Source organism: Triticum dicoccoides, chromosome 1B (genome assembly GCF_002162155.2).
Source record: "Triticum dicoccoides isolate Atlit2015 ecotype Zavitan chromosome 1B, WEW_v2.0, whole genome shotgun sequence".
In the NCBI taxonomy this organism is placed as follows: domain Eukaryota; kingdom Viridiplantae; phylum Streptophyta; class Magnoliopsida; order Poales; family Poaceae; genus Triticum; species Triticum dicoccoides.
In genome coordinates, this window is record NC_041381.1 from 9171779 (window position 1) to 9182049 (window position 10271).

General features: G+C 45.3%; 1 pseudogene; it reads left to right on the plus strand.

The window, feature by feature from the left end:
* Nucleotides 1-8060: 8060 nt before the first annotated feature.
* Nucleotides 8061-10271, plus strand: part of LOC119349958 — a 16324-nt pseudogene continuing 14113 nt past the window's right edge.

Sequence of the window (10271 nt, forward strand, 5' to 3'; positions counted from 1 at the left end):
CTGTTGGGTTGACACGGATCGAGACTGGGATTTGTCACTCCGTATGATGGAGAGGTATCTCTGGGCCCACTCAGTAATGCGTCATCATAATGAGCTCAAAGTTACCAAGGGTTTGGTCATGGGATCATGCATTACGGTACGAGTAAAGTGACTTGCCGGTAACAAGATTGAACGAGGTATTGGGATACCGATGGTCGAATCTCGGGCAAGTAATGTACCGATTGACAAAGGGAATTGTATACGGGGTTGCTTGAATCCTCGACATCGTGGTTCATCCGATGAGATCATCGAGGAGCATGTGGGAGCCAACATGGGTATCCAGATCCCGCTGTTGGTTATTGACCGGAGAGTCGTCTCGGTCATGTCTACGTGTCTCCCTAACCCGTAGGGTCTACACACTTAAGGTTCGGTGACGCTAGGGTTGTAGAGATATGAGTATGCAGTAACCTGAAAGTTGTTCGGAGTCCCGGATGAGATCCCGGACGTCACGAGGAATTCCGGAATGGTCCGGAGGTGAAGAATTATATATAGGAAGTGCAGTTTCGGCCATCGGGAAAGTTTCGGGGGTCACCGGTATTGTACCGGGACCATCGGAAGGGTCCCGGGGTCCACCGTGTGGGGCCACCTATCCCGGAGGGGCCCGTGGGCTGAAGTGGGAGGGGAACCAGCCCCTGGTGGGCTGGTGCGCCCCCCCCTTGGACCCCCCCTGCGCCTAGGGTTGGGAACCCTAGGGGAGGGGGCGCCTCCACTTGCCTTGGGCTGCACTCCACCCCCTTGGCCGCCGCCCCCCTTGGGAGATCCCATATCCAGGGCCGGCTCCCCCCTTGGGGGCCTATATAAAGAGGGGGGAGGGAGGGAAGCCGCACCCATGCCCCTGGTGCCTCCTTCTCCCACTCCAACACCTCCTCCTCCTTCGTAGAGCTTGGCGAAGCCCTGCCGGGATCCCTGCTGCATCCACCACCACGCCGTCGTGCTGATCCTGGAGCTCTCTTCCTCAGCCTCTCCCTCCACCTTGCTGGATCAAGGCGCGGGAGACGTCTCCGCTCCGTACGTGTGTTGAACGCGGAGGTGCCGTCCGTTCGGCACTCGGTCATCGGTGATTTGGATCACGACGAGTACGACTCCCTCAACCCCGTTCTCTTGAACGCTTCCGCTCGCGATCTACAAAGGTATGTAGATGCACTCCTATCACTCGTTGCTAGATGAACTCATAGATAGATCTTGGTGAAACCATAGGAAATTTTTTTATTTTCTGCAACGTTCCCCAACAACAGGTTCCACACCAAGGAGTAACAGGACTTCTATTAGACCATCTTATTGGATAAGAAGCCCATAGTTTGTGATATGAGGTGGATCGACTGGACCTACATGAAAGAAAATGAGGAACACTATCCTAGAGTGTATGATAGCTTTAGTGCGTGTGGAGTTGCAGATTTTGTTGGGCAGAAGCTCACAAACTGGAATGACGAGCTCATTATGCAATTCTACTCCACAGCACATTTCTATCCAGATGGAAGGATAGTTTGGATGTCAGAAGGAACGAGATACCAATCAACCATAGAGGAATGGGCAAGTCTGATCAATGCTCCAGAGGAAAGGGAAGATGACTTGGACATTTATGCCAAGAATAAGATGGGTCACAACTCAATGTCATAGATGTACAAGGAGATCCCAGATGATGCACTTGAGACTTTCAAGTTTGGATCAGTTCATTTTCTTCTATCAGGGCTGCCTACGATCAACTGGATCCTAAGGCACACTCTGTTGCCCAAATCAGGTGACCACAACATGATCAGAGGGCATGCAATCAATTTGCTTCACATTTTTGATGTGCCTCAGAAATTCAAAGTCATGAGCCTCATAGTTGAAACTATCAAGAGGACAGCAGCAGACCAGAAGAGGAGCTGTGGATATGCCCCACAGATTCAGGAGTTGATTAACTCAAAGATGGGCACAGGGAAGTATCTGTTGGATAAGGAACACATGGTTCTCTATCCTGACTTTGAGGACAATCAAGTTGTCATGACTGAGAATGAACCATCATCAGTACAAGTGCAAGAGAAGAAGGAGAAGGCAAGGAAAGAGAAGGCTGCCAAGATGCCAACTCAAGCAGAGGCATCTGATTACTTTCTGAAGAACAAGCAGGAGCAGCTTGGTTACTTGATAACATCAACTCTGCGGATTGAGAAGGGGTTGGCCACCCTAACTCAAAACCAGGAGAGCCTGGAAAGAATCATGGAACAAAAATTCTATGATCTCGATGTCAAAGTAACTGAGCTTCAGTCAGCTGTGGAGCAGCTACAGGATGACATGCAGGAGAGGAAGGGCAGAACAACGACTGATGCATTTGCCAGAGTGCCACGAGCTCAGAGATCAGCTGCAGAGCCAGTCACCAGAGTCACTTCATCAGCTCCAGCAACAGCTCCAGCACCAACTCCTTCAGCTCCTTCCACATCGATTGAAGCCTTCGTTCTTGGAGTTCTCCGAACACCACCACCAGAAGACCAAGCCTGAGAGACGATATAGTCCTATGCATTTTCTAGGAACTTTTTGGTAACTTGTTGCCAAAGGGGGAGAAAAATGTATAGATCATAGGCTTCGAAGGAGAGAGAGATTTGCTTTTGTTCTCTCTTGTCTTCTTGGTTGAACTTCGTTTGCTTTGATTGCTTGAGATACTATGCTTTTACCTGTGAGACATTGATGATCATGTGTTTGATCATAAGCTACACTTATTCTTGTTCTGATATTATCTTATGTATCCTTATATGATCATTCACTTTGCTTGGTGATGAGTGCATGTATTCAATCTTTATTATTTTGAGCGCTCCACCAAGATGTATGTGACATGGAAGAGTAACCCATGAGCCTAATTCCTTGTGCATTTGCAGTCCAAAGCAAATCTTAAAATATGCACAAATTTAGGGGGAGCTCTTGCTTATCACATACTTCTCAAAGCGACGATGTTTTTCAATCTTATTATCATTTGTCGAAGCTTTGATCTATATGTTGTCATCAATTACTAAAAAGGGGGAGATTGAAAGTGCAACTATCCCTAGGTGGTTTTGGTAATTCATAACAACATATAGCTCATTGAGCTAATACTATTCCAAGACAGATATTTCAGGAAAGCTCAATGAATGGCATGGCATGGATGATGAAAGTGGATCCCTCAAAATATTAAGGACAAAGGATTGGCTCAAGCTCAAAAGCTCAAGACTCTTCATTTTACATTTTAGTGATCCAAGATCACATTGAGTCTATAGGAAAAGCCAATACTATCAAGGACGGATGAGGTGTTGCTTAATGAGCCTCTTGCTTCATGTGCTTAGTGATATGCTCCAAAACCCTCCACTACTTTCTCACATCCACATATGACCTAAACCTAAAGTCAAACTCGGCCCTACCGATTCATTCTATCCGGCGCCACCGAGTTCAGATGTCATAGCCACTGCCACAAACCCTAGGCAAATCGGTCTCACCGATAGGGATCTCGGTCTCACTGAGACGGGATTGTAATCTCTCTGTTTCCCTTCGTAACGTTTCGGTCTAACCGAAGTAAGCGATCGGTCCCACCGAGATTGCAATGTAAACTCTCTGTTTCCCTTTCGTAACTTTTCGGTCTCACCGAAAGAGCGAATCGGTCCCACCGAGTTTACCTGACCAACTCTCTGGTTAGCTAATTACCAAATTCGGTCTCACCGAGTTTGTGTAATCGGTCTCACCGAGATTTCGTTATGCCCTAACCCTAACCGTATCGATCCTACCGAGTTGCATGTCAGTCCCACCGAAAACCCTAACGGTCACTAGGTTTACTAAATCGGTCCGACCGAGTTTGCTGATTCGGTCCCACCGAGTTTGGTAAATTGTGTGCAACGGTTAGATTTTGTGTGGAGGCTATATATACCCCTCCACCTCCTCTTCATTCGTGGAGAGAGCCATCAGAACAAACCTACACTTCCAACTTACCAGTTCTGAGAGAGAACCACCTACTCATGTGTTGAGGCCAAGATATTCCATTCCAACCATATGAATCTTGATCTCTAGCATTCCCCAAGTTGCTTTCCACTCAAATCTTCTTTCCACCAAATCCAAATCCTGTGAGAGAGAGTTGAATGTTGGGGGACTATCATTTGTAGCACAAGAGCAAGGAGTTCATCATCAACACACCATTTGTTACTTCTTGGAGAGTGGTGTCTCCTAGATTGGCTAGGTGTCACTTGGGAGCCTCCGACAAGATTGTGGAGTTGAACCAAGGAGTTTGTAAGGGCAAGGGGATCGCCTACTTCGTGAAGATCTACCGCTAGTGAGGCAAGTCCTTTGTGGGCGACGGCCATGGTGGGATAGACAAGGTTGCTTCTTCGTGGACCCTTCGTGGGTGGAGCCCTCCGTGGACTCACGCAACCGTTACCCTTCGTGGGTTGATGTCATCATCAACGTGGATGTACGATAGCACCACCTATCGGAACCATGACAAAAACATCCGTGTCTCCAATTGCGTTTGAATCCTCCAAACCCTTCCCTTCACATTCTTGCAAGTTGCATGCTTTATTTTCCGTTGCCTATATACTCTTTGCATGCTTGCTTGAATTGCGTGAAGATTGCTTGACTTGTTCAAAGATAGCTAAAATCTGCCAAAGTCTAAAATTGGGAAAAGGTTAAGTTTTTAATTGGTTAAGTACTCTAATCACCCCCCCCCTCTAGACATACTTCAAGGTCCTACAACAGCGGTCAAGAATATCCTGAAGTACCTAAAAAGAACTAAGGATATGTTTCTCGTTTATGGAGGTGACGAAGAGCTCGTCGTAAAGGGTTACGTCGATGCTAGCTTCGACACATATCTGGATGACTCCAAGTCACAAACCGGATACATGTATATTTTGAATGGTGCGGTAGTAAGCTGGTGCAGCTGCAAGCAAACGTCGTGGCGGGATCTACATGTGAAGCGGAGTACATGGCAGCCTTGGAGACAGCGCATGAAGCAATCTGTATGAAGGAGTTCATTACCAACCTAGGAGTTATTCCCAATGCGTCGGGCCCGATGACTCTCTTCTGTGACAACACTGGAGCTATTTCCCTTACAAAGGAGCCCAGGTTTCACAAGAAGACCAGGCACATCAAGCGTTGCTTCAACTCCATTCGTGAAAATGTTCAAGATGGAGCCACAGATATTTGTAAAGTGCATACGGATCTGAATGTCACAAATCCGTTGACTAAACCTCTTCCGCGAGCAAAACTTGATCAACACTAGAACTCTATGGGTGTTCGATTCATCACAATGTAACTAGATTATTGACTCTAGTGCAAGTGGGAGACTGTCGGAAATATGCCCTAGAGGCAATAATAAAATGGTTATTATTATATTTCCTTATTCATGATAATTGTCTATTGTTCATGCTATAATTGTATTGACTGGAAACCATAATACATGTGTGAATACATAGACCACAACAGGTCCCTAGTGAGCCTCTAGTTGACTAGCTCGTTGATCAACAGATGGTCATGGTTTCCTGACAATGGACATTGGAAGTCATTGATAACGGGATCACATCATTAGGAGAATGATGTGATGGACAAGACCCAATCCTAAGAATAGCACAAGATCGTGTGGTTCGTTTGCTAAAGCTTTTCTAATGTCAAGTATCATTTCCTTAGACCATGAGATTGTGTCACTCCCGGATACCGTAGGAGTGCTTTGGGTGTACCAAACGTCCCAACGTAACTGGGTGACTATGAAGGTGCACTACAGGTATCTCCGAAAGTGTTTGTTGGGTTGGCACGAATCGAGACTGGGATTTGTCACTCCGTATGATGGAGAGGTATCTCTGGGCCCACTCGGTAATGCATCATCATAATGAGCTCAATGTGACTAAGTAGTTAGTCGCGGGATCATGCATTACGCAACGAGTAAAGTGACTTGCCGGTTACGAGATTGAACGAGGTATTGGGATACCGACGATCGAATCTCGGACAAGTAACCTACCGATTGACAAAGGGAATTGTATACGGGATTGCTTGAATCCTTGACATCGTGGTTCATCCGATGAGATCATCGTGGAACATGTGGGAACCAACATGGGTATCCAGATCCTGCTGTTGGTTATTGGCCGGAGAGATGTCTCGATCATGTCTGCATGATTCCCGAACCCGTAGGGTCTACACACTTAAGGTTCGATGACACTAGGGTTATAGGGAAAGTTTGTATGTGGTTACGGAATATTGTTCGGAGCCCGGATGAGATCCTGGACATTACGTGGAGTTCCGGAATGGTCCAGAGGTCAATATTTATATATGGGAAGTCATCATACGGTCACCGGAAGTATTCGGGGGTTTGCCGGTGTTGTACCGAGACCACCGAAGGGGTTCCGGGGGTACACCGGCAGGGTCCACCTGCCCCGGAGGGCCCTATGCGTTGTATGTGGAAGGGAACCAGCCCCTAAGTGGGCTGGGCGCCATCCCCCGTAGGGCCCGTGGGCCTAGGGTTGGGGCGGACCCTAAGGGGGGCGCTCCCATTGGCTTGAGGGACAAGCCCCTCCCCTTGGCCGCCGCCCCCCTCTAGATCTCATCTAGAGGGGCCGGCCCCCTTCCCCCTAACCCTATAAATAGAGGGGAGGAGGGAGGGCAGCAGCACCACATCCAAGGCGCAGCCCTCCCCCTCTTCAACACCTCTCCTCCTCCGTTTGAGCTTCGCGAAGCCCTGCCGGAGAACCGCTGCTCCACCACCACCACGCCGTCATGCTGCTGCTGGAGTTGTCTACCCCAACCTCTCCCTCCTCCTTGCTGGATCAAGGCGCGGGAGACATCATCGGGCTGCACGTGTGTTGAACGCGGAGACGCCGTTGTTCGGCGCTAAGATCGGAATCGACCGCGATCTGAATCGCTACGTGTACGACTGCTCCAACCGCGTTCCTGCAACGCTTCCATTTCACGACCTTAAAGGGTATGAAGATGCACTCCCCTCTCTCTCATTGCTAGGCTCTCCATAGATTGATCTTGGTGATGCGTAGAAATTTTTTAATTTCTGCAACGATCCCCAACAGGACCATCTTAAGAATGGTGGCATGGGTAGTGCAGTGCTAACAACAACTTGTGATAAAGGAGTTGCTGACATTATGGGTGCAGATACCCACCTTCTCAGTGGTTTGGAGGATAGGTTCTTAAGGGAAATTATTGAGGTTGCAACATTCGGTTCCGAGGTAGAAAACCTCCTGAGCTAGTCAAGATGGTTGATCAGATTGTGAACAGATGTCATGGCTCTCCTTTAGCTGCAAGTGTACTGGGCTCTATACTTCATACTAAGACCAGCATGAAAGAATGGAAGGCTATAGCATTTAGAAGCAGCATTTGCACTCATGAAACTGGAATCTTGCCAAAACTCAAGCTTAGCTACAACGACTTGCCATCGCACATGAAGCAGTGCTTTGCTTTTTGTGCTATATTTCTGGAGGATTACAAGATTAATGTGGCGAAGCTGATACAACTATGGATCGCAAACGACTTTATCCCGGAACACAAGGAAGATAGTCTTGAAACCATTGGACAACTTATTTTCGATGAGCTTGCCTCAAGGTCATTCTTCATGGATATAGAGAAGAGTAAAAAAGACGGGGATTATTATTCCAGAAATACATGTAAAATCCATGATCTTATGCATGATATTGCTATGTCTGTTATGGAAAAGGAATGTGCTATTACAACTATGAAACCAAGTCAAATCGAGTTGCTTCCAGATACTGCTCGGCATTCATTTTTATGATGTGAAGAAACATAAAGTATTTTGAATGATTCTATGGAGAAAGGATCCCCAGCTATCCGAACCCTGATATGCGGCAGTTATGTGCAACGCCCATTGCAACACCTATCAAAATACAACTCTTTGCGTCCTTGAAGCTTTGGATAAGAACAAAATCATTTCCACTGAAACCAAAGTATCTGCATCACCTGAGGTACCTTGATCTCTCGTACAGTAATATCAAAGCACTTCTAGAAATATAAGTACTATATATAACCTACAAACTCTAGACCTTTCCTACTGCACTTGTCTTGATCGACTTCCAAGGAAAATGAAGTATATGGTTTCCCTCCGTCACCTCTACACTCATGGATGTCCGGAGTTGAAGAGCATGCCTCCAGAACTTGGAAAACTCACAAAGCTGCAGATGCTCACATGTTTTGTAGCAGCAGTTACTGACCCTTATTACAGTGATGTTGGAGAGCTGCATGATTTGAATCTTGGTGGTCAGCTAGAGCTATGTCAGGTAGAGAATGTTACAGAAGCAGAGGCAAAAGTTGCAAATCTTGGAAATAATAAGGATCTGAGAGAACTGACATTAAGATGGACTTCTGTTTGCGAGAGCAAGGTGCTCGACAATTTTGAACCTCATGATATGCTGCAGGTTCTCATAATAGATTCCTATGGAGGAGAGCGCACATGTATGTTGCAAAACATGGTCAAGATCCATCTTTTTCATTGTGAAAGATTGCAATTTTTGTTCAGATTTGGTACAATCTTCACTTCTCCAAAACTGAAGGTGCTTATGCTAGAACATCTGTTGGGTTTTGAGGGATGGTGGGAAGTAAATGAGAGGCATGAAGACACTATTTCCTGTGCTTGAGAAGTTGTTTATTAGTAATTGTTGAAAGTTGGTAGCATTACCTGAAGCACCATTGCTGCAAGGACCTTGTGGTGAAGCTGGTTATACATTGGCATGCTCAGCGTTTCCTACCCTAAAGTTGCTCAAAATGAAAACCTTGGAGAGCTTTCAGAGATGGGATGCAGTTGAAGAGACTATAGGAGAACATATATTGTTTCCTCAGCTTGAGAAACTATCAATTCAGAAATGCCCGAAGCTGATAAATTTACCTGAAGCACCATTGCTTCAAGAACCATGTAGTGGAGGTGGTTATAGATTTCTACGATCAGCCTTTCCTGCCTTAAAGGTGCTCAAAATGAAACACTTGGAGAGCTTTCAGAGATGGGATGCTGCTGTCGAAGGTGAACAAATATTTTTTCCACAGCTTGAGAAACTATCAGTTCAAAAATGCCCAATGCTAATAGATTTACCAGAGGCACCAAAAAACAGTGTGTTGGAAATTAAAGATAGCAAGCAAGAGATCTTCCATTTTGTGGACAAATATTTGTCTTCACTGACCAATCTTATACTGAAGCTAGAATACACAGAAACAACATCAGAGGCTGAGTGCACTTCAGTTGTGCCCGTGGACAGCAAGGACAAATGGAACCAGAAATCCCCTATACAGTTATGAATTTAAGATGTTGCAACACTACTAGAAAGAGGCCTGCTAGTGGCGCACCTGTTTTGCCTACTAATGGCGCACTACAGGTGCGCCACTAGCACCACGCCATTAGAATTTTTTACTAATGGCGCACCACAGGTGCGCCATTAGTATACCAGATACTAATGGCGCATCAGGCAGTGCACCATTAGTATAGCCCATGGTGTGTCATTACTATCTGACTTAGTAATGGCGCACCACATAGAAGTGCGCCATTACTAACAATTTTTTTTCAAATATTTTTTCAGAAAAAAAAATTTCAAATTTTTTTTCGTTGTTTTCTTAATCTCGGGTCTATATGCTTAATCTCAAGTCAAATCGCACTAAGTGGTCAAACATCCCGGAAGGTCACCCATCCTCATACTACTCCAGCCCGAGCACGCTTAACTTCGCAGTTCTATCCAACCCCAGCACCACCTCACTTAACACGCACTTGTTGATATATCTATCATATCAATCCTATTAAACCTTGTTGATGTCTAGGACTTTGTTCATGTTCATGAGTATGATGAAATTTTGAAAAATATTTCAAACTTCCCGGTCATATTATGTATTATTCTTTGACAAAAAAATCCAAAAAAAATTACAAAGCAATGTTTTCTGTTACTAATGGCGCACCTAGCAAACGGTGCGCCACTAGTAAGTTTGAATTTTTTTTGAATTTTTTGCCTCTAGATCTTGAAAGCCCCGTAACTTTTTTCTGTTAGGTTTTTGAGTATTTTGAAAATGATTAACGTGGTTCCCCCGTTAAATTCGGATGTAACTTTTCGAGTAGATGATTTTTCATATAAAAAACTTTTTAATCCGAGTTCGTATGCAAAAGTTATGCCCATTTTACAAATTCCAGAGAGTTTTTGCAAATAAAGTCAAAATTCATATTTGTAAATTTTCCCAACAACTAGACCACATATCACATGGGAAACTTATTTTCTTTTTTTTGCATTTCCATCGTTTTCTTTTAGTTTTTTTAAAACTGA